This window comes from Oncorhynchus keta, unplaced genomic scaffold, assembly GCF_023373465.1.
Source record: "Oncorhynchus keta strain PuntledgeMale-10-30-2019 unplaced genomic scaffold, Oket_V2 Un_contig_24620_pilon_pilon, whole genome shotgun sequence".
NCBI lineage: Eukaryota > Metazoa > Chordata > Actinopteri > Salmoniformes > Salmonidae > Oncorhynchus > Oncorhynchus keta.
In genome coordinates this window covers 84,897-110,727 of record NW_026284011.1, presented here as the reverse complement: position 1 = coordinate 110,727, position 25,831 = coordinate 84,897, and the positions used below count along the sequence as shown (strand labels likewise).

The 25,831-nt window shown below is 48.6% G+C and overlaps 1 pseudogene; it reads right to left on the bottom strand.

The window, feature by feature from the left end:
* Window positions 1-8,067: 8,067 nt before the first annotated feature.
* Window positions 8,068-19,224, bottom strand: LOC118371916 (solute carrier family 22 member 16-like; annotated as a pseudogene).
* Window positions 19,225-25,831: the final 6,607 nt, after the last annotated feature.

The window sequence follows — 25,831 nt, the reverse complement described above, 5'->3', positions numbered from 1 at the left end:
TAGAGCTCACAGTGTTTACTGTACCTGATGATGGTTGGGTGGAGCTCACAGTGTGTACTGTACCTGATGATGGTTGAGTAGAGCGCACAGTGTGTACTGTACCTGATGGTTGGGTAGAGCTCAGTGTGTACTGTCTGTACCTGATGATGGTTAGGTAGAGCTCACAGTGTGTACTGTCTGTACCTGATGATGGTTGGGTAGAGCTCACAGTGTGTACTGTACCTGATGATGGTTGGGTAGAGCTCACAGTGTGTACTGTACCTGATGATTGTTGGGTGGAGCTCACAGTGTACTGTACCTGATGATGGTTGGGTAGAGCTCACAGTGTTTACTGTACCTGATGATGGTTGGGTAGAGCTCACAGTGTGTACTGTACCTGATGATTGTTGGGTGGAGCTCACAGTGTGTACTGCACCTGGTGATTGTTGGGTGGAGCTCACAGTGTGTACTGTACCTGATGATGGTTGGGTAGAGCTCACAGTGTTTACTGTACCTGATGATGGTTGGGTGGAGCTCACAGTGTGTCCTGTCTGTACCTGATGATTGTTGGGTGGAGCTCACAGTGTACTGTACCTGATGATGGTTGGGGTGTAGAGCTCAGTGTGTACTGTACCTGATGATGGTTGGGTAGATCTCACAGTGTACTGTACCTGATGATGGTTGGGTAGAGCTCAGTGTGTACTGTACCTGATGATGGTTGGGTAGAGCTCACAGTGTGTACTGTACCTGATGATGGTTAGGTAGAGCTCACAGTGTGTACTGTACCTGATGATGGTTAGGTAGAGCTCACAGTGTGTACTGTACCTGATGATGGTTGGGTAGAGCTCACAGTGTTTACTGTACCTGATGATGGTTGGGTAGAGCTCACAGTGTTTACTGTACCTGATGATGGTTAGGTAGAGCTCACAGTGTTTACTGTACCTGATGATGGTTGGGTGGAGCTCATAGTGTGTACTGTACCTGATGATGGTTGGGTAGGCTCACAGTGTGTACTGTACCTGTTGATGGTTGGGTAGAGCTCACAGTGTGTACTGTACCTGATGATTGTTGGGTGGAGCTCACAGTGTTTACTGTACCTGATGATTGTTGGGTGGAGCTCACAGTGTGTACTGTACCTGATGATGGTTTGGTAGAGCTCACAGTGTTTACTGTACCTGATGATGGTTGGGTAGAGCTCACAGTGTTTACTGTACCTGATGATGGTTAGGTAGAGCTCACAGTGTTTACTGTACCTGATGATGGTTTGGTAGAGCTCACAGTGTTTACTGTACCTGATGATGGTTTGGTAGAGCTCACAGTGTTTACTGTACCTGATGATGGTTGGGTAGAGCTCACAGTGTTTACTGTACCTGATGATGGTTGGGTAGAGCTCACAGTGTGTACTGTACCTGATGATTGTTGGGTGGAGCTCACAGTGTGTACTGTACCTGATGATTGTTGGGTGGAGCTCACAGTGTGTACTGTACCTGATGATGGTTGGGTAGAGCTCACAGTGTTTACTGTACCTGATGATGGTTGGGTGGAGCTCACAGTGTGTACTGTACCTGATGATTGTTGGGTGGAGCTCACAGTGTGTACTGTACCTGATGATGGTTGGGTGGAGCTCACAGTGTGTACTGTACCTGATGATGGTTGGGTAGATCTCACAGTGTGTACTGTACCTGATGATGGTTGGGTAGAGCTCAGTGTGTACTGTACCTGATGATGGTTGGAGTAGAGCTCACAGTGTGTACTGTACCTGATGATGGTTGGGTAGAGCTCACAGTGTGTCCTGTCTGTACCTGATGATTGTTGGGTGGAGCTCACAGTGTGTACTGTACCTGATGCTGGTTGGGTAGAGCTCACAGTGTGTACTGTACCTGATGATGGTTAGGTAGAGCTCACAGTGTTTACTGTACCTGATGATGGTTGGGTAGAGCTCACAGTGTGTACTGTACCTGATGATGGTTGGGTAGAGCTCACAGTGTGTACTGTACCTGATGATGGTTAGGTAGAGCTCACAGTGTTTACTGTACCTGATGATGGTTGGGTAGAGCTCACAGTGTTTACTGTACCTGATGATGGTTGGGTAGAGCTCACAGTGTTTACTGTACCTGATGATGGTTTGGGTAGAGCTCACAGTGTTTACTGTACCTGATGATGGTTGGGTAGAGCTCACAGTGTTTACTGTACCTGATGATGGTTGGGTAGAGCTCACAGTGTTTGTACCTGATGATGGTTGGGTAGAGCTCACAGTGTTTACTGTACCTGATGATGGTTGGGTAGAGCTCACAGTGTGTACTGTACCTGATGGTTAGGTAGAGCTCACAGTGTTTACTGTACCTGATGATGGTTGGGTAGAGCTCACAGTGTTTACTGTACCTGATGATGGTTGGGTAGAGCTCACGAGTGTTTACTGTACCTGATGATGGTTGGGTAGAGCTCACAGTGTGTACTGTACCTGATGATGGTTGGGTAGAGCTCAGTGTTTACTGTACCTGATGATGGTTGGGTAGAGCTCACAGTGTGTACTGTACCTGATGATGGTTGAGTAGAGCGCACAGTGTGTACTGTACCTGATGATGGTTGGGTAGAGCTCAGTGTGTACTGTCTGTACCTGATGATGGTTGGGTAGAGCTCACAGTGTGTACTGTCTGTACCTGATGATGGTTGGGTAGAGCTCACAGTGTGTACTGTACCTGATGATGGTTGGGTAGAGCTCACAGTGTGTACTGTACCTGATGATTGTTGGGTGGAGCTCACAGTGTGTACTGTACCTGATGATGGTTGGGTAGAGCTCACAGTGTTTACTGTACCTGATGATGGTTGGGTAGAGCTCACAGTGTACTGTACCTGATGATTGTTGGTGGAGCTCACAGTGTGTACTGCACCTGGTGATTGTTGGGTGGAGCTCACAGTGTGTACTGTACCTGATGATGGTTGGGTAGAGCTCACAGTGTTTACTGTACCTGATGATGGTTGGGTGGAGCTCACAGTGTGTCCTGTCTGTACCTGATGATTGTTGGGTGGAGCTCACTGTACCTGTGATGGTACTGTGTGTACCTGATGATGGTTGGGTAGATCTCACAGTGTGTACTCAGTGTGTACTGTACCTGATGATGGTTGGGTAGAGCTCACAGTGTGTACTGTACCTGATGATGGTTGGGTAGAGCTCAGTGTGTACTGTACCTGATGATGGTTGGGTAGAGCTCACAGTGTGTACTGTACCTGATGATGGTTGGGTAGAGCTCACAGTGTGTACTGTACCTGATGATGGTTGGGTAGAGCTCACAGTGTGTACTGTACCTGATGATGGTTGGGTAGAGCTCACAGTGTTTACTGTACCTGATGATGGTTGGGTAGAGCTCACAGTGTTTACTGTACCTGATGATGGTTGGGTAGAGCTCACAGTGTTTACTGTACCTGATGATGGTTGGGTAGAGCTCACAGTGTGTACTGTACCTGATGATTGTTGGGTAGAGCTCACAGTGTGTACTGTACCTGATGATGGTTGGGTAGAGCTCACAGTGTGTACTGTACCTGATGATGGTTGGTGGCTCACAGTGTTTACTGTACCTACTCACAGTGTGTACTGTACCTGATGGTTGGGTAGAGCTCACAGTGTTTACTGTACCTGATGATGATGGTTGGGTAGAGCTCACAGTGTTTACTGTACCTGATGATTGTTTGGCTGGAGCTCACAGTGTGTACTGTACCTGATGATGGTTGGGTGGAGCTCACAGTGTTTACTGTACCTGATGATGGTTGGGTAGAGCTCACAGTGTTTACTGTACCTGATGATGGTTGGGTGGAGCTCACAGTGTTTGTCTGTACCTGATGATTGTTGGGTGGAGCTCCTGTGTACTGTACCTGATGATTTGGGTAGTACTGTAGATGATGGTTGGGTAGATCTCACAGTGTGTACTGTACCTGATGATGGTTGGGTACTCAGTGTGTACTGTACCTGTGATGGTTGGGTACTCACGGTGTGTACTGATGATGGTTGGGTAGAGCTCACAGTGTGTTGGGTAGAGCTCTGTGTGTACCTGATGATTGTTGGGTAGTGGAGCTCACAGTGTGTACTGATGGATGATGGTTGGGTAGAGCTCACAGTGTGTACTGTACCTGATGATGGTTGGGTGGAGCTCACAGTGTGTACTGTACCTGATGATTGTTGGGTGGAGCTCACAGTGTGTACTGTACCTGATGATGGTTGGTAGAGCTCACAGTGTTTACTGTACCTGATGATGGTTGGGTGGAGCTCACAGTGTGTCCTGTCTGTACCTGATGATTGTTGGGTGGAGCTCACAGTGTGTACTGTACCTGATGATGGTTGGGTAGAGCTCAGTGTGTACTGTACCTGATGATGGTTGGGTAGATCTCACAGTGTGTACTGTACCTGATGATGGTTGGGTAGAGCTCAGTGTGTACTGTACCTGATGATGGTTGGGTAGAGCTCACAGTGTGTACTGTACCTGATGATGGTTGGGTAGAGCTCACAGTGTGTCCTGTCTGTACCTGATGATTGTTGGGTGGAGCTCACAGTGTGTACTGTACCTGATGCTGGTTGGGTAGAGCTCACAGTGTGTACTCTACCTGATGATGGTTGGGTAGAGCTCACAGTGTTTACTGTACCTGATGATGGTTGGGTAGAGCTCACAGTGTTTACTGTACCTGATGATGGTTGGGTAGAGCTCACAGTGTGTACTGTACCTGATGATGGTTGGGTAGAGCTCACAGTGTTTACTGTACCTGATGATGGTTGGGTAGAGCTCACAGTGTTTACTGTACCTGATGATGGTTGGGTAGAGCTCACAGTGTTTACTGTACCTGATGATGGTTGGGTAGAGCTCACAGTGTTTACTGTACCTGATGATGGTTGGGTAGAGCTCACAGTGTTTACTGTACCTGATGATGGTTGGGTAGAGCTCACAGTGTTTACTGTACCTGATGATGGTTGGGTAGAGCTCACAGTGTTTACTGTACCTGATGATGGTTGGGTAGAGCTCACAGTGTGTACTGTACCTGATGATGGTTGGGTAGAGCTCACAGTGTTTACTGTACCTGATGATGGTTGGGTAGAGCTCACAGTGTTTACTGTACCTGATGATGGTTGGGTAGAGCTCACAGTGTTTACTGTACCTGATGATGGTTGGGTAGAGCTCACAGTGTGTACTGTACCTGATGATGGTTGGGTAGAGCTCACAGTGTTTACTGTACCTGATGATGGTTGGGTAGAGCTCACAGTGTGTACTGTACCTGATGATGGTTGAGTAGAGCGCACAGTGTGTACTGTACCTGATGATGGTTGGGTAGAGCTCAGTGTGTACTGTCTGTACCTGATGATGGTTGGGTAGAGCTCACAGTGTGTACTGTCTGTACCTGATGATGGTTGGGTGGAGCTCACAGTGTGTACTGTACCTGATGATGGTTGGGTAGAGCTCACAGTGTGTACTGTACCTGATGATTGTTGGGTGGAGCTCACAGTGTGTACTGTACCTGATGATGGTTGGGTAGAGCTCACAGTGTTTACTGTACCTGATGATGGTTGGGTAGAGCTCACAGTGTGTACTGTACCTGATGATTGTTGGGTGGAGCTCACAGTGTGTACTGTACCTGATGATTGTTGGGTGGAGCTCACAGTGTGTACTGTACCTGATGATGGTTGGGTAGAGCTCACAGTGTTTACTGTACCTGATGATGGTTGGGTGGAGCTCACAGTGTGTCCTGTCTGTACCTGATGATTGTTGGGTGGAGCTCACAGTGTGTACTGTACCTGATGATGGTTGGGTAGAGCTCAGTGTGTACTGTACCTGATGATGGTTGGGTAGATCTCACAGTGTGTACTGTACCTGATGATGGTTGGATAGAGCTCACAGTGTGTACTGTACCTGATGATGGTTGGGTAGAGCTCACAGTGTGTACTGTACCTGATGATGGTTGGGTAGAGCTCACAGTGTGTACTGTACCTGATGATGGTTGGGTAGAGCTCACAGTGTGTACTGTACCTGATGATGGTTGGGTAGAGCTCACAGTGTTTACTGTACCTGATGATTGTTGGGTAGAGCTCACAGTGTTTACTGTACCTGATGATTGTTGGGTGGAGCTCACAGTGTTTACTGTACCTGATGATTGTTGGGTAGAGCTCACAGTGTGTACTGTACCTGATGATTGTTGGGTGGAGCTCACAGTGTGTACTGTACCTGATGATGGTTGGGTAGAGCTCACAGTGTTTACTGTACCTGATGATGGTTGGGTAGAGCTCACAGTGTGTACTGTACCTGATGATGGTTGGGTAGAGCTCACAGTGTGTACTGTACCTGATGATGGTTGGGTAGAGCTCACAGTGTTTACTGTACCTGATGATGGTTGGGTAGAGCTCACAGTGTGTACTGTACCTGATGATGGTTGGGTAGAGCTCACAGTGTTTACTCTACCTGATGATGGTTGGGTAGAGCTCACAGTGTTTACTGTACCTGATGATGGTTGGGTAGAGCTCACAGTGTGTACTGTACCTGATGATTGTTGGGTGGAGCTCACAGTGTGTACTGCACCTGGTGATTGTTGGGTGGAGCTCACAGTGTGTACTGTACCTGATGATGGTTGGGTAGAGCTCACAGTGTTTACTGTACCTGATGATGGTTGGGTGGAGCTCACAGTGTGTCCTGTCTGTACCTGATGATTGTTGGGTGGAGCTCACAGTGTGTACTGTACCTGATGATGGTTGGGTAGAGCTCAGTGTGTACTGTACCTGATGATGGTTGGGTAGATCTCACAGTGTGTACTGTACCTGATGATGGTTGGGTAGAGCTCAGTGTGTACTGTACCTGATGATGGTTGGGTAGAGCTCACAGTGTGTACTGTACCTGATGATGGTTGGGTAGAGCTCACAGTGTGTCCTGTCTGTACCTGATGATTGTTGGGTGGAGCTCACAGTGTGTACTGTACCTGATGATGGTTGGGTAGAGCTCACAGTGTGTACTGTACCTGATGATGGTTGGGTAGAGCTCACAGTGTGTACTGTACCTGATGATGGTTGGGTGGAGCTCACAGTGTGTACTGTACCTGATGATGGTTGGGTAGAGCTCACAGTGTTTACTGTACCTGATGATGGTTGGGTAGAGCTCACAGTGTTTACTGTACCTGATGATGGTTGGGTAGAGCTCACAGTGTTTACTGTACCTGATGATGGTTGGGTAGAGCTCACAGTGTTTACTGTACCTGATGATGGTTGGGTAGAGCTCACAGTGTTTACTGTACCTGATGATGGTTGGGTAGAGCTCACAGTGTTTACTGTACCTGATGATGGTTGGGTAGAGCTCACAGTGTTTACTGTACCTGATGATGGTTGGGTAGAGCTCACAGTGTTTACTGTACCTGATGATGGTTGGGTAGAGCTCACAGTGTGTACTGTACCTGATGATGGTTGGGTAGAGCTCACAGTGTTTACTGTACCTGATGATGGTTGGGTAGAGCTCACAGTGTTTACTGTACCTGATGATGGTTGGGTAGAGCTCACAGTGTTTACTGTACCTGATGATGGTTGGGTAGAGCTCACAGTGTGTACTGTACCTGAGGATGGTTGGGTAGAGCTCACAGTGTTTACTGTACCTGATGATGGTTGGGTAGAGCTCACAGTGTGTACTGTACCTGATGATGGTTGGGTAGAGCTCACAGTGTTTACTCTACCTGATGATGGTTGGGTAGAGCTCACAGTGTTTACTGTACCTGATGATGGTTGGGTAGAGCTCACAGTGTTTACTGTACCTGATGATGGTTGGGTAGAGCTCACAGTGTGTACTGTACCTGATGATGGTTGGGTAGAGCTCACAGTGTTTACTCTACCTGATGATGGTTGGGTAGAGCTCACAGTGTTTACTGTACCTGATGATGGTTGGGTAGAGCTCACAGTGTTTACTGTACCTGATGATGGTTGGGTAGAGCTCACAGTGTTTCCTGTACCTGATGATGGTTGGGTAGAGCTCACAGTGTTTACTGTACCTGATGATGGTTGGGTAGAGCTCACAGTGTTTACTGTACCTGATGATGGTTGGGTAGAGCTCACAGTGTGTACTGTACCTGATGATGGTTGGGTAGAGCTCACAGTGTTTACTCTACCTGATGATGGTTGGGTAGAGCTCACAGTGTTTACTGTACCTGATGATGGTTGGGTAGAGCTCACAGGTGTACAAGTAGATGAGGCCAAAGGCGATGGCAATAGCAAACTTCCCTGTCATACTGAGGAAGATGGCTAACACCTCGATGTCCTGAAGAACAAAAAGAAGGAGAACAAAGGAGATGGAGGGGAGACAGGAAGTACCAGAGAAAGAGAGGGGAAGAGGATAGACAGAGAGTGAGCAATAGAGAGCGAGAAGAGAGCAATCAATAAGACTGTAAACAATTCCAAACATCTGTTTCCTGATTACTCAGCCAATCACATCACAGACACTAACGCATTACCTTAGCCCTGAATCAGTTAACAACTAGTTAGAGCTGGAATACATCATTTCAACCCGAGGAAATAAGCTATGATCTTTAAACTGAGAAATAGTAGTGTGATCTTTAAAAAAAAAAAAGTTAGCTTTTCTCCCAGTGAAGGACGAAATTCAGTTTGTTCCCACCACCCCTCCCCTCTTTCTCCTCTCCTCTTCCTCAATCCTCTCGGTCTTTGGCTGGATGGATGCCAGTGCTCATGCACTGAAAGAGTATCATCGCAATATATCCACTATATATATATTTAAACTCAGTTTTTCCACAATTCCTGACATTTAATTATAGTAAAAATGACCTGTCTTAGTCAGTTAGGATCAGCACTGTATTTTAAGGATGTGAAATGTCAGAATAATATGTGCATTTCTTGTGTTACTTTCTGTTTGATTCAATTTCTTGAACTGCATTGTGGGTTAAGGGCTTGTAAGTAAGCATTTCACATTAAGGTCTACAACTGTTGTATTCGGAGCATGTGAAAATACATTCTTGATTTGATTTTAATGATAACACTTTTTTTGTTGCATTATCCCACTAAAGAGAACTGGGGAGACCATATCATGGGCTGGTGCCACCAACTGAAAGAGTGGTACAGGGGGAAATGTTAGAGCCCTGTCAAGGGGTGTGATTTTTAATCTGCTGCAGACTAATGTGTTCTTCTGGGAAGAGAATCATGCGATAGGATTTTATGCAGAAACATATGTTGGTAGGACAAGGCTATGTATGTTTGGGAACATGGAAGTCAGTGGTTCATTTGTTCTGTGGGTTAATGAGGCAATACAAATGTGATGTGTCTAAAATTATGACTAAAATTATGACTAAAAAGAAAGGGCATTAGTGACTAAAATGTTAGGTGACTAAAATGTTAGGTGACTAAAATGTTAGGTGACTAAAATAATTTTGACAATAACTAGACTAAATCATTATTCAAATTACAAAAATGTTACTAAGACTTTAATGGTTTTATAGTCAAAATGACTAAATAAAGAAATAGTACCAAGTGAACACTGGGCTGGAGTATGGCAGTATAACTCTCCTCCAGCTCAACCAATCTGACCTAGTGCACCTGCAGTACTATAACTCAGGCTGTTTCCATGACGCAGCAAATCCACAGTAGACTATACTATAACAGGCCTCTCTCTCTCTGGTGGCCTGCGGCTGCTGTGGACAGGGCGGTGTACTGGCGTTTGGAGGAGCAGGTTGATTTCTTGGCCCTTTGGCTAAAGATAGAGCCCATCTGTGTATGTGCCTGGCTATGGCCCATTAGTAACAGATATGGAGATCCCTCCCTGCTGAGGGCAGAAAACTATTGGCTGCTGCTGGAACAAACCTGTTGAATCCCACCACTTAAAAACACACACACGCACGTGCACATGCACACACATTGGCCAGTGTTGGTCAGGTTACTGTTAGAGATAGGTTTAAGGTGAAGGGTTTAGGTCCGGGCATGTAAACTCCTGTGCACAGGCCATTTGTACTAAAATGAATCCTGAATGGTTACACCCCATCCATCTGTTGCAGACGGCTCTCCAGGGTTAGGTTTGAAACGTTCTGCAGTGAGGATGTGTAGCATGTGTCAAAACACACAAGACTGACTTAAGACGGACGGGACAGATTGGATTAGCTCAATGGAGCAATTCATATCACTGTGCACTCTGGGTAAATAAGACCAGGTAGTCAGGGTAGGCTGACCCTGTGGTATAATCTTGGCTCCTTTCCTTGTTTTAATGATAGTGGCTTTAAGAGATTTGTCACACTTGCTCCTATCCTTTGATTTCTCTCTAGCTCACACACTCTCCCATACACCCACACACACATGGGATTACTTGTACATACGTTTGGCACCACAATGATGAGCATGCAGGCCATTCCTGCCAGCAGCAGAGCCGGGGCACATGTCCTCTTCCTGCCCACCCGGTCCATCGCATAACAGCCAATCAGGTAAGAGGGGAACTCCACCGCACCTGGAAACAGACCATCACAAAGGATGTCAGAGCAAGGCAGCGGACATGGCTGGCATTGTGACATTCTGTGAGGTGACATCTGGAACTGGGCCAGCAGTGCCCGTAATTTGACTGAAAAGTCCTGGTGACGAGACTGTTTAATCCTTGATACTTAAGAGCATAGAGAAAACAGCTAGATGGCACTTCCTCTGAGTTTCACAATTGATCTAAAGTGCAGCCAAAAAGAGGGCCACAGACAGCTAGGCTTTACTCTGAGCAGGAAGTGGGGTTTGTGGCTCTATCTTCCAAACACAATAAAGGCTTATTACATTAGTCTCATTGCCCTCATTACATCCCACAAATACCGAGCCTAGAAATCTACAGAAGTGAGATATTTTTGTGTCTAACAGAGTGAGTCATGGTTAAAGAAGACATAGTATCTTCCTGACCTGGGCAGGTCCCAAAAGCATTGTAATTCCACTGAAACTAAATGTACGAAAGATTATCTTAGTGCTTACGATGTTTTTGGGAAATGTCCCTGATCTGCCCTTAATGAAACCAGAACTGGAGAAAACTAGTTATGTTGCTCACAACACACACATTAGGTAATGACTTTAAAACTATGTGTATATCCAACGGCACATCCAGTTTGAAACAGTTGTCTGTTTACAGTAAAGGTGCCCAGACATTAACTTAAAGCCCAAAGCAGTATTCTGTCCAGTATCCTTCCTGTAAGATAGAAATAGTAAACACAGAATAGTCAACAGGCGGAGCCATGGGACAGACCAGGCACAGACCGTGTTTACAAGGCCAAAAGCAGCTGTGTCTGTATAAACACACCTTTGTCTGTCGCTGTAGGAGCCTGAATTAGCAACACCTACTAGCAGCAGCACCAGCTAACATCAGCACCACCAGCTAGCAGCAGCACCACCAGCTAGCAGCAGCAACACCAGCTAGCAGCAGCACCACACAACACTCCCTGTCTGTCTGTCTATAGCTACCTCAGCCAGCCTATACTGTCTCGGTATCAACATCAGCCACATATACAGTAGTAGAGTTCAGCAGCTGTAGTTCAGTGTATAGAATGCCCATCTGTCCATGACCATCTACATGTACTATATGTATACAGTTTTGCTTGATAGGGAAGTAAATATATACAGCTTGGTGGTCACTCCTATAATCACCCCTAACACAGTACATACACATCATATGCCCCACGCACACACACCCCCATCCCAGTCTCACCAGCCAGGAAGAGGTTGATGTACTGGTTGCCCCCCAGGTTAACAGAGCCCAGGGAGAAGACGTAGTAGCCCAGGCTGCTGATGAACCACACGGCCCCCACCGTCACTGTCCTCCACCCCATCCTCCATGTCCCAAACAGGTCCAGGATGCTTAGCTTCTTCTCGGGCTCTGCCGGCTGGGCTACCCCCCCTGCCACCTCCTTCTCCAGCAGAGCCTCCTCGGGTTCCAGGAGGTCCTCGGCCTTCAGGCGGCCAGGCTCCAGCCCGTTGAAGCGGGCAATGGAGTCCAGCAAGACCTGGGTCTCCTGGAGCCTCCCCTTAGCCATCAGGTAGAAGGGCGTCTCTGGGAACTTCCAGCAGAAGAAGAGGAAGGGGGAGGTGCAGGTGGAGAGGAGGATCTGATAGCTCCGCCAGGTCCGCACCAGGTAGCCCATGACTGCTACCATCATGACGCCCACGGCGAAGGCGGCGTGCACGTGCATGGAGGTCCACGTGCGCACCTTGTTGCCAGTGAACTCGGTCACGTACACAAACACCACCACAAGGTAGCCACTAGACACCTGCCGAGGGGGGACATTAGAACACAACACGGGGCCAGAGCCTCAAATCACATATAGGCTACACACAGAGAGACAGAGCGACACACACACACACACTTTAGTCTTGATGCATAAATCTAATGCCTGACGCAAGTCTCTGATGTGTGTTATCCTCTGATGTGTGTTTAGTAAAAAGATCATGAGAGCAGACTGTGGTTAGACCTTATCCTCAGGGAATGACCCAGATATTAGCCCACAGACATACAAGCATTGGCATAAACATGCACACACACGGTAACATATATACACAGGAAATAGTCTTGTTGGTTGTGCTTGTGGTTTCTAAAACGGCCTTTCAAATCTGTAACTCTTACAGGGTTTACAGACCACAATACAAACAACAGAATATGCCCAATGGTCAGAGAGAATGTACGGTTGAACAGACACCTGGCTGTAAGACTGAGAATGTGTGTATATGTGTTCTGTTATGAGCAGCACAGGGAGGGTTTGTGTCTGAGCACAACATTGGACCTACTATGTAAGCAACATTTTATAGCCTTGTGGCCTGCAAATATTAACGACCCTCTCCCTTTCCCTCCAGTACAGCCTGCCATTCCTTTTAGACACACAATCTAATACTGACATATACAAATACTGTATGAATACTAACTAATGTATTAAATAGAACTGCATTCCTGAACTTGACTTCTGCATATATCAAGAACTCACAGTATGTCTATGGGAGATTAGTTTGAAATGTCAAGTAAAGTTTCTCAATAAGATAATATTTTATTGAGTGTCTTCTTACTGCATGCCTTACACTACATTCCTCTCCACACACACACTCACCATGGCGAGCAGGAAGCGTATGAACATAAATAGGTAGTAGTTCCCCGTAAATGCCACGCTTATACCAAACACAAACTGGCACAGGCTGGTGATCATCAGGATCCTCCGCCTGCCAACCCTGAGAGACAAAGGAGAGAGAGAGACAGAGGAGAGAGAGGAGAGAGAGAGACAGAGGAGAGAGAGGAGAGAGAGAGACAGAGGAGAGAGAGGAGAGAGAGAGAGAGAGAGAGAATGTGAAAAGTTAGGATTACTTGTTAGGGTGTACAGTTAAATAGTTACACCAAGTCCTGTGTTGTGGCTGACTGTCATCCTGACTGAGCCATAAGTTCTAGAGCAGGGTTGTCAAACTAATTTTGCCATGGGGGCCACATTCTGTCAGAAAACAGTCCTTTTATCCATCATTTTAGGAATTTTCAATGCTCCCGGACTGTCATATCAGTTATTATTAGCGAGCTGGACACACTCAACACTGTGTGAATGTAGGTCAATTATCATTTCTACACAGTTTGGATTTAGTCATTTTGAGTACACTTTTACTCAAACCGCCCGCTTGGCCGTCTGTTTGACAGCCCTGTTGTAGAGGAAGAGACTTACTTCATGTATTTACAAAAAAGGCCCTCTGCTATCTACTGTATCTGACGACATCGGAAGAGTTGAGAGAAAACTATTCAACGTCACACAAGCTCATATGATGTGAGCGCAAAATAATAAGTATTGTATTGCTGACTGGGAATTGCACATCGCCACACAGTAGTTGTGATTGAGTCGGTTTGTTTGTTGTGATAGTACGTGACTTCATGTGACTCAAGGCATTGATCTAGAACAGAACAAATATTGGTTAAAATTTTGTTAGACAAAAAGTTGGAAGCAGCACAGGGTCAGCCACAGGGTCAGCCACAGGGTCAGCCACAGGGTCATCCACAGGGTCAGCCACAGAGTCATCCACAGGGTCAGCCACAGAGTCATCCACAGGGTCAGCCACAGAGTCATCCACAGGGTCAGCCACAGGGTCAGCCACAGGGTCAGCCACAGAGTCATCCACAGGGTCATCCACAGGGTCAGCCACAGAGTCATCCACAGGGTCAGCCACAGGGTCAGCCACAGGGTCAGCCACAGAGTCATCCACAGGGTCAGCCACAGAGTCATCCACAGGGTCAGCCACAGAGTCATCCACAGGGTCAGCCACAGAGTCATCCACAGGGTCAGCCACAGAGTCATCCACAGGGTCAGCCACAGTCATCCACAGGGTCAGCCACAGAGTCATCCACAGGGTCAGCCACAGGGTCAGCCACAGGGTCAGGGTCCACAGAGTCATCCACAGGGTCAGCCACAGAGTCATCCACAGGGTCAGCCACAGAGTCATCCACAGGGTCAGCCACAGAGTCATCCACAGGGTCAGCCACAGAGTCATCCACAGGGTCAGCCACAGGGTCAGCCACAGGGTCAGCCACAGAGTCATCCACAGGGTCAGCCACAGAGTCATCCACAGGGTCAGCCACAGAGTCATCCACAGGGTCAGCCACAGAGTCATCCACAGGGTCAGCCACAGAGTCATCCACAGGGTCAGCCACAGTCATCCACAGGGTCAGCCACAGAGTCATCCACAGGGTCAGCCACAGGGTCAGCCACAGAGTCATCCACAGGGTCAGCCACAGAGTCATCCACAGGGTCAGCCACAGGGTCAGCCACAGAGTCATCCACAGGGTCAGCCACAGAGTCATCCACAGGGTCAGCCACAGAGTCAGCCACAGGGTCAGCCACAGGGCCAGCCACAGGGTCAGCCACAGGGTCAGCCACAGGGTCAGCCACAGGGTCAGCCACAGGGTCAGCCACAGAGTCAGCCACAGAGTCAGCCACAGAGTCAGCCACAGAGTCAGCCACAGGGTCAGCCACAGAGTCAGCCACAGGGTCAGCCACATGGTCAGCCACAGGGTCAGCCACAGAGCAGCAGTTTGGGTTGAAATTCTACATCGCTATACAACAGTAGTGGCTGAGTTCATAGGTGTGTAGGTTGTGTGTTTGTTTGTGTGTGTACGTGCCTGCATGTGACTCAAGGCCGCCAGACTAGATGGAACAAAATCAATGAACAAGTTGGCTAATGACACATTCATACTGCCCCAGTGTATGAGCATGGAAGTAGTCTAGTAGTCTAACTACGAAACAATCTAACTCGTCATCTTCCCCTTCACTGAATAGGATGTGATCTCTTAATGCCATGCTGTCCTATACCCCACCATATTGACTGGTAGTGAACACACGATGGAACTTTGAACTGGTAATATATAGGTTCCAGTCCACAACACCACAGTTTCACAACACTACAGTTTCACAACACCACAGGCCACTCTTCTGCATGGGTCATCACTATCAGTCACAAATAAGAGGCTAAAATGCCTTTTTAGAATCTCAAAAACTATCCAACAGCCCATAACGATATAGCCCAGATAGGCACACCCTCACCCCTCAGTCCCAGCTCAGGGCTTGGGTTTGTGGGCATGAGGGTTCAACTGAGTGCCCCATTCTCTAAATAGTGGACACATAGACCATGACTCAGGCTAGGGACCTAGCTGTAGCTGGATCCAGGTGCCTCTTCTGGCTTTGGCAGTACTCTCCTGTCCTGTCTGGACAACTGGGCGTTATCCTGCCAGGGGTCTTGTATGTTCACACTGTACCAAGAGCCTTAAACTGTCTCTCTGGCTGTCGACTGGCAGTTACCCCGTAGTGTCAGGTTCACTCACGGAAAAGCCTCTCTGAACCCACACACACACTGTTACCCAAACACACACTTTCATACTGTTTTTCTGTTCTGGCCTGAGAAAGAAGTGACATGAAGACTGATGGGTTTGAGAGATGAGGAGGGTGGTTCTAAGGACCCTCTGAGAATAAACCCTCACACCAGGCCCATAAACCCTCACATCAGGCCCATAAACCCTCACATCAGGCCCATAAACCCTCACACCAGGCCCATAAACCCTCACACCAGGCCCATAAACCCTCACATCAGGCCCATAAACCCTCACACCAGGCCCATAAAACCTCACACCAGGCCCTTAAGCCCTCACACCAGGCCCATAAACCCTCACCCCTCACACCAGGCCCATAAACCCTCACACCAGGCCCATAAACCCTCACATCAGGCCCATAAACCCTCACCCCTAACACCAGGCCCATAAAACCTCACACCAGGCCCTTAAGCCCTCACACCAGGCCCATAAACCCTCACCCCTAACACCAGGCCCATAAACCCTCACCCCTAACATCAGGCCCATAAACCCTCACACCAGGCCCATAAACCCTCACCAGGCCCCACCAGGCCCATCACCCTCCTAACACCAGGCCCATAAACCCTCACCCCTCACACCTGGCCCATAAACCCTCACACCAGGCCCACAAACCCTCACACCAGGCCCATAAACCCTCACATCAGGCCCATAAACCCTCACATCAGGCCCATAAACCCTCACCCCTAACACCAGGCCCATAAACCCTCACACCCCAGGCCCACAAACCCTCACATCAGGCCCATAAACCCTCACCCCTAACACCAGGCCCATAAACCCTCACCCCTCACACCAGGCCCATAAACGCTCACACCATGCCCATAAACCCTCACACCATGCCCATAAACCCTCACACCAGGCCCATAAACCCTCACCCCTAACACCAGGCCCATAAACCCTCACACCCCAGGCCCACAAACCCTCACATCAGGCCCATAAACCCTCACCCATAACACCAGGCCCATTAACCCTCACCCCTAACACCAGTCCCATAAACCCTCACCCCTCACACCAGGCCCATAAACGCTCACACCATGCCCATAAACCCTCACACCATGCCCATAAACCCTCACACCAGGCCCATAAACCCTCACACCAGGCCCATAAACCCTCACATCAGGCCCATAAACCCTCACATCAGGCCCATAAACCCTCACCCCTAACACCAGGCCCATAAACCCTCACATCAGGCCCATAAACCCTCACCCATAACACCAGGCCCATAAACCCTCACACCTAACACCAGGCCCATAAACCATCATATCAGGCCCATAAACCCTCACATAAGGCCCATAAACCCTCACGCCTAACACCAGGCCCATAAACCCTCACCACTAACACCAGGCCCATAAACCCTCACCCCTCACACCAGGGCCATAAACCCTCACACCAGGCCCATAAACCCTCACCCCTAACACCAGGGAGGGACAGGGCCACAGCCAGGGAGGTACAGGGGCACAGCCAGGGAGGTACAGGGGCACAGCCAGGGAGGGACAGGGGCACAGACAGGGAGGGACAGGGCACAGGGGCACAGCCAGGGAGGGACAGGGTACAGGGGCACAGACAGGGAGGGACAGGGCACAGGGGCACAGCCAGGGAGGGACAGGGTACAGGGGCACAGACAGGGAGGGACAGGGCACAGGGGCACAGCTGGGGAGGGACAGGATACAAGGGCACAGCTGGGGAGGGACAGGATACAGGGGCACAGCGTGGGAGGGACAGGGTACAGGGGCACATCTGGGGAGTGGCACAGGGGCACAGCCAGGGAGGGACAGGGTACAGGGGCACAGCTGGGGAGGGACAGGGTACAGGGGCACAGCTGGGGAGGGACAGGATACAGGGGCACAGCTGGGGAGGGACAGGGTACAGGGGCACATCTGGGGAGTGGCACAGGGGCACCGCAGGGGCAGACACATTCCCCATATTTAGGAATAGGTTGGTGAGGAAAGCTCCTCTTACCTATCAGCGTGTCCCCGAACACCAGCGCTCCGACCAGCACACCCATCATAAAAGTGGGCTGACACAGCTTGGCCAGCCATTCCCTGTCACACACTAGGTCCCAGTCTGTCACGATGCTCTGATACACCTCGCTGTGGTCGTACACGTAATGGTAGTTGCTGTCACACTTCTCTGTCGTCCTGTTGACGAGCTGCTCGTAGGTAAAGTCTGTGGGGTTCATCCGCTGGGTTCGCTGGCAGGTGCTGAGCTCCCACTGTTTGCCCTCTGCCGTCCGCACCACCATGGGCCCGTTCGCCGGTTTAAAGAACGGTAGCACCTCCTCCAGGGAAGCACCTGTGTAGTTCCCATACAGGACGTCAGTTACGTTACCGGGCGGTGCACAGACAAAGCTTGGCCTCTCCACAAGGAACACAGAGGCCAGGTAGTGGATTCCACAGGCTATGGCCTGGAAGACAGCAGCAAAGTACAGACATGCCTGGAACCTAGGAGGAGGAGAAGAGATGAGGGGAGGGGAGATGGGGGGAGGAGAGATGAGGGGAGGGGAGATGAGGGGAGGAGAGATGAGATGAGGGGAGATTAGATGAGGGGAGATGAGATGAGGGGAGGGGAGATGAGGGGAGAGTTCTGTTCTGGAATCGAGGGGTTCAATAAAAGGACAACATGAGGAAGTTGCATCAAAGGAATGAAACCCTTTATTATCCAACACATATAAATAACTTCATTCTGAATGCACAATGAAGTAAAATGACACCCAATCATTTATGATGGCCTACTGTAATATAAAAACAATTAGTTATTTTTCTTTATAAAGTAGCTTAACAAAAACAGGATATTCTCCATGTACAAAAAAAGACAAACATTGAATATAGATCTACATCAAGTGTTTTGAACATGGTGAGAATGAAACAAAGAACTGTGGGATATTCTAATGGAGAATGTTTATCCGATTTTAATGCGCCAATGATGCAATGCACTACATATGTTTCTCTCCAAAATCAAGTTCAGACTAACTTGAAGAAAGCTGCTGTCTTTTGTTAACAGAGAGAAATAAAGAAACATTTACTATAATGGCTACAATACTTACTATGTAGGTTAACTAAACATCAATAGAACAATAATCACCGTATTTCTATAAAAATAACCATGTTGTCTACAAGAGGGGTAAGGTATGCCCAGGGAGGGTTGTCGAGTAAACATGAAAGAGTCTCTGGACAAATTAAGTTTCTGATATTAGTTATGTTAATTTAATGCAATTTAAGTGGAAATTACATTATTGTTCTGGGTACCTTTTGAAGTGTCCAAGCTCATCGAATAGACGATCCACGCTCATAATTCCTTGACAGGTATTTCGCGCGCCTCTCGCTCCAGTGTGTAGCGGATTCTGCATCGACTCGCCACTGACAATTTGTCAATGTTGGCTTTTACTGGACGCGGGTAGGAGGGGCACGCTTAGGGGAAATTTCCACTTAGTGCGACGAACAGGGGGGAAAAAATGTCAATTATGGTGAGAAGTGTGTCGGAGCCTGAATTTAACATCCCAACAATGTAATTGTAGGCTGGGCAACTACTGTAGAAGTTGATAAACGATTGTGCAAATTTGGATAAAGACTATTAGGCCTAGCCATCACTTTCCATTTGATCAGTCAAACAAGACCTATCGCCTCATCAATGCACTGCTTTCAGAGATCCAGTGATTGATTCATCCTTCTAGCTCTCCAAAACAATAGATGCTGTTTTCTCTGCTGAAAGACGTCACATCCACTAAATCTATTATCTTAACACAGGAAATCAATCAAAATGTGAAACGATTGTTGTCTCAGACATCACCATGTTAGGCATAACAATGCAATGTGAATATACTGTAATCCTACGATGGTGAGTCAGACAGACAGGGACAGTGATATCAGGTGTGGACAGACTCAGGTTCAGGTGGTGAGTCAGACAGACAGGGACAGTGATATCAGGTGTGGACAGACTCAGGTTCAGGTGGTGAGTCAGACAGACAGGGACAGTGATATCAGGTGTGGACAGACTCAGGTTCAGGTGGTGAGTCAGACAGACAAGGACAGTGATATCAGGTGTGGACAGACTCAGGTTCAGGTGGTGAGTCAGACAGACAGGGACAGTGATATCAGGTGTGGACAGACTCAGGTTCAGGTGGTGAGTCAGACAGACAGGGACAGTGATATCAGGTGTGGACAGACTCAGGTTCAGGTGGTGAGTCAGACAGACAAGGACAGTGATATCAGGTGTGGACAGACTCAGGTTCAGGTGGTGAGTCAGACAGACAAGGACAGTGATATCAGGTGTGGACAGACTCAGGTTCAGGTGGTGAGTCAGACAGACAGGGACAGTGATATCAGGTGTGGACAGACTCAGGTTCAGGTGGTGAGTCAGACAGACAAGGACAGTGATATCAGGTGTGGACAGACTCAGGTTCAGGTGGTGAGTCAGACAGACAAGGACAGTGATATCAGGTGTGGACAGACTCAGGTTCAGGTGGTGAGTCAGACAGACAAGGACAGTGATATCAGGTGTGGACAGACTCAGGTTCAGGTGGTGAGTCAGACAGACAGGGACAGTGATATCAGGTGTGGACAGACTCAGGTTCAGGTGGTGAGTCAGACAGACAGGGACAGTGATATCAGGTGTGGACAGACCCAGGTTCAGGTGGTGAGTCAGACAGACAGGGACAGTGATATCAGGTGTGGACAGACTCAGGTTCAGGTGGTGAGTCAGACAGACAAGGACAGTGATATCAGGTGTGGACAGACTCAGGTTCAGGTGGTGAGTCAGACAGACAAGGACAGTGATATCAGGTGTGGACAGACTCAGGTTCAGGTGGTGAGTCAGACAGACAAGGACAGTGATATCAGGTGTGGACAGACTCAGGTTCAGGTGGTGAGTCAGACAGACAGGGACAGTGATATCAGGTGTGGACAGACTCAGGTTCAGGTGGTGAGTCAGACAGACAGGGACAGTGATATCAGGTGTGGACAGACTCAGGTTCAGGTGGTGAGTCAGACAGACAAGGACAGTGATATCAGGTGTGGACAGACTCAGGTTCAGGTGGTGAGTCAGACAGACAAGGACAGTGATATCAGGTGTGGACAGACTCAGGTTCAGGTGGTGAGTCAGACAGACAAGGACAGTGATATCAGGTGTGGACAGACTCAGGTTCAGGTGGTGAGTCAGACAGACAAGGACAGTGATATCAGGTGTGGACAGACTCAGGTTCAGGTGGTGAGTCAGACAGACAAGGACAGTGATATCAGGTGTGGACAGACTCAGGTTCAGGTGGTGAGTCAGACAGACAGGGACAGTGATATCAGGTGTGGACAGACTCAGGTTCAGGTGGTGAGTCAGACAGACAAGGACAGTGATATCAGGTGTGGACAGACTCAGGTTCAGGTGGTGAGTCAGACAGACAGGGACAGTGATATCAGGTGTGGACAGACTCAGGTTCAGGTGGTGAGTCAGACAGACAAGGACAGTGATATCAGGTGTGGACAGACTCAGGTTCAGGTGGTGAGTCAGACAGACAAGGACAGTGATATCAGGTGTGGACAGACTCAGGTTCAGGTGGTGAGTCAGACAGACAAGGACAGTGATATCAGGTGTGGACAGACTCAGGTTCAGGTGGTGAGTCAGACAGACAGGGACAGTGATATCAGGTGTGGACAGACTCAGGTTCAGGTGGTGAGTCAGACAGACAGGGACAGTGATATCAGGTGTGGACAGACTCAGGTTCAGGTGGTGAGTCAGACAGACAAGGACAGTGATATCAGGTGTGGACAGACTCAGGTTCAGGTGGTGAGTCAGACAGACAAGGACAGTGATATCAGGTGTGGACAGACTCAGGTTCAGGTGGTGAGTCAGACAGACAAGGACAGTGATATCAGGTGTGGACAGACTCAGGTTCAGGTGGTGAGTCAGACAGACAGGGACAGTGATATCAGGTGTGGACAGACTCAGGTGGTGAGTCAGACAGACAGGGACAGTGATATCAGGTGTGGACAGACTCAGGTTCAGGTGGTGAGTCAGACAGACAAGGACAGTGATATCAGGTGTGGACAGACTCAGGTTCAGGTGGTGAGTCAGACAGACAAGGACAGTGATATCAGGTGTGGACAGACTCAGGTTCAGGTGGTGAGTCAGACAGACAGGGACAGTGATATCAGGTGTGGACAGACCCAGGTTCAGGTGGTGAGTCAGACAGACAGGGACAGTGATATCAGGTGTGGACAGACTCAGGTTCAGGTGGTGAGTCAGACAGACAGGGACAGTGATATCAGGTGTGGACAGACCCAGGTTCAGGTGGTGAGTCAGACAGACAGGGACAGTGATATCAGGTGTGGACAGACTCAGGTTCAGGTGGTGAGTCAGACAGACAAGGACAGTGATATCAGGTGTGGACAGACTCAGGTTCAGGTGGTGAGTCAGACAGACAAGGACAGTGATATCAGGTGTGGACAGACTCAGGTTCAGGTGGTGAGTCAGACAGACAAGGACAGTGATATCAGGTGTGGACAGACTCAGGTTCAGGTGGTGAGTCAGACAGACAGGGACAGTGATATCAGGTGTGGACAGACTCAGGTTCAGGTGGTGAGTCAGACAGACAGGGACAGTGATATCAGGTGTGGACAGACTCAGGTTCAGGTGGTGAGTCAGACAGACAAGGACAGTGATATCAGGTGTGGACAGACTCAGGTTCAGGTGGTGAGTCAGACAGACAAGGACAGTGATATCAGGTGTGGACAGACTCAGGTTCAGGTGGTGAGTCAGACAGACAGGGACAGTGATATCAGGTGTGGACAGACTCAGGTTCAGGTGGTGAGTCAGACAGACAAGGACAGTGATATCAGGTGTGGACAGACTCAGGTTCAGGTGGTGAGTCAGACAGACAAGGACAGTGATATCAGGTGTGGACAGACTCAGGTTCAGGTGGTGAGTCAGACAGACAAGGACAGTGATATCAGGTGTGGACAGACTCAGGTTCAGGTGGTGAGTCAGACAGACAAGGACAGTGATATCAGGTGTGGACAGACTCAGGTTCAGGTGGTGAGTCAGACAGACAAGGACAGTGATATCAGGTGTGGACAGACTCAGGTTCAGGTGGTGAGTCAGACAGACAGGGACAGTGATATCAGGTGTGGACAGACTCAGGTTCAGGTGGTGAGTCAGACAGACAAGGACAGTGATATCAGGTGTGGACAGACTCAGGTTCAGGTGGTGAGTCAGACAGACAGGGACAGTGATATCAGGTGTGGACAGACTCAGGTTCAGGTGGTGAGTCAGACAGACAAGGACAGTGATATCAGGTGTGGACAGACTCAGGTTCAGGTGGTGAGTCAGACAGACAAGGACAGTGATATCAGGTGTGGACAGACTCAGGTTCAGGTGGTGAGTCAGACAGACAAGGACAGTGATATCAGGTGTGGACAGACTCAGGTTCAGGTGGTGAGTCAGACAGACAGGGACAGTGATATCAGGTGTGGACAGACTCAGGTTCAGGTGGTGAGTCAGACAGACAGGGACAGTGATATCAGGTGTGGACAGACTCAGGTTCAGGTGGTGAGTCAGACAGACAAGGACAGTGATATCAGGTGTGGACAGACTCAGGTTCAGGTGGTGAGTCAGACAGACAAGGACAGTGATATCAGGTGTGGACAGACTCAGGTTCAGGTGGTGAGTCAGACAGACAAGGACAGTGATATCAGGTGTGGACAGACTCAGGTTCAGGTGGTGAGTCAGACAGACAGGGACAGTGATATCAGGTGTGGACAGACTCAGGTGGTGAGTCAGACAGACAGGGACAGTGATATCAGGTGTGGACAGACTCAGGTTCAGGTGGTGAGTCAGACAGACAAGGACAGTGATATCAGGTGTGGACAGACTCAGGTGGTGAGTCAGACAGACAGGGACAGTGATATCAGGTGTGGACAGACTCAGGTTCAGGTGGTGAGTCAGACAGACAAGGACAGTGATATCAGGTGTGGACAGACTCAGGTTCAGGTGGTGAGTCAGACAGACAGGGACAGTGATATCAGGTGTGGACAGACTCAGGTTCAGGTGGTGAGTCAGACAGACAGGGACAGTGATATCAGGTGTGGACAGACTCAGGTTCAGGTGGTGAGTCAGACAGACAGGGACAGTGATATCAGGTGTGGACAGACTCAGGTTCAGGTGGTGAGTCAGACAGACAGGGACAGTGATATCAGGTGTGGACCGTCTGACTCACCACTAGAACCTGAGTTCTGTCTATGACTTTAAAGCAACCCTGGAATATTCTCTCTCTCTCTCTCTCTCTCTCTCTCTCTCTCTCTCTCTCTCTCTCTCTCTCTCTCTCTCTCTCTCTCTCTCTCTCTCTCTCTCTCTCTCTCTCTCTCTCTCTCTCTCTCTCTCTCTCTCTCACACACACACACACACACACACAGTCACTCTTTCCAAGCTTGTGCTTTTTGTAACTGGCACAAACTTTCACTGGTTGTCCTATGTCTGTTTATTTATTTGTATATATTTAACCAGGTAAGCCAGTTGAGAACTAGTTCTTATTTACAACTCCTACCTGGCCAAGATAAAGCAAAGCAGTGTGACACAAGCAACAGCACAGAGTTACACATGGAGTAAACAAACATACAGTCAATAACACAATAGAAAAAATAAAGTCTATATACCGTGTGTGCAAATGGCGTGAGGAGGTAGGCAATAAATAGGCCAATAGTAGCGAAGTAATTACAGTTTAGCAGATTAACACTGGAGTGATAGATGAGCAGATGATGATGGGCAAGTAGAGATACTGGTGTGCAAAGAGCAGAAAAGTAAATAAAAACAATATGGGGATGAGGTAGGTAGATTGGATGGGCTATTTACAGATGGACTATGTACAGCTGCAGCGATTGGATAGCTGATGTTTAAAGTTAGTGAGGGAAATATAAGTCTCCAGCTTCAGCGATTTTTGCAATTCGTTCCAGTCATTGGCAGCAGAGAACTGGAAGGAAGGATGGCCAAAGGAGGTGTTGGCATTGGGGACGACCAGTGAGATATACCTGCTGGAGCGCATGCTACGAGTGGGTGTTGTTATCATGACCAGTGAGCTGAGATAAGGCGGAGCTTTACCTAGCAAAGACTTATGACCTGGAGCCAGATGACCTGGTGCCAGTGTGTGTGTGTGTGTGTGTGTGTGTGTGTGTGTGTGTGTGTGTGTGTGTGTGTGTGTGTGTAGATGACCTGTGTGGTGTGTGTGTGTGTGTGTGTGTGTGTGTGTGTGTGTGTGTGTGTGTGTGTGTGTGTGTGTGTGTGTGTGTGTGTGTGTGTGTGTGTGTGTGTGTGTGTGTGTGTGTGTGACCCCAGCAAGACACCTGTGGTGCATTTTTCAAGACTGTCAGACCTCCCCAGGAGACTCAGGAGGCATGTGTCACGGTACGCACACAGAGGGGATAGCTGAGGTGTTTGTACGTGCATGTGTGGGTGGGTGTACTGTATGCTTGTGTGTGTCTGCTACCTGTTTTTGGCCATTTCTCACTATAATATGTTATGAAAGTCGATAGCACCTATTAATGAATGATCGTCAGGTAGAGCATGGCTCTGTTGACTCTACCTGCCATAGTAAGGCAGCAGGGGGAAAGCAGAGGACAGAGGTATTGGTGGTTATGTTGACTTACTGTATCTCTCCAACCTGCCTTGACTGGCTACAACAGGTGCACCTGTTTGTGTTCCAAGTGAAATTCAACTGACTGACCACCTGCAGCTAAAGCATAGGACAAAAAAGGACCAAACAGATTCTAGAATCACACAAAATCTGTAAACTGTGTAGCCTTTCTGATAGGCACTTAACCTGATATACTGGACTACTGGTTTATGATGAAAATGTCTGAAAAGCATTCCCAACCAATTACTATAGACCTTTCTCTCCATATCCACAGCATGGATATTTCTTTAATTTATATCAACATGCCTCAATGTCACTTCCATAGGCTCTATGACTCCATGTGTTGCCTGGTTATTACCATCTATCTGCCTGACTGAAACAGTGTGCTTCTCATTACGAA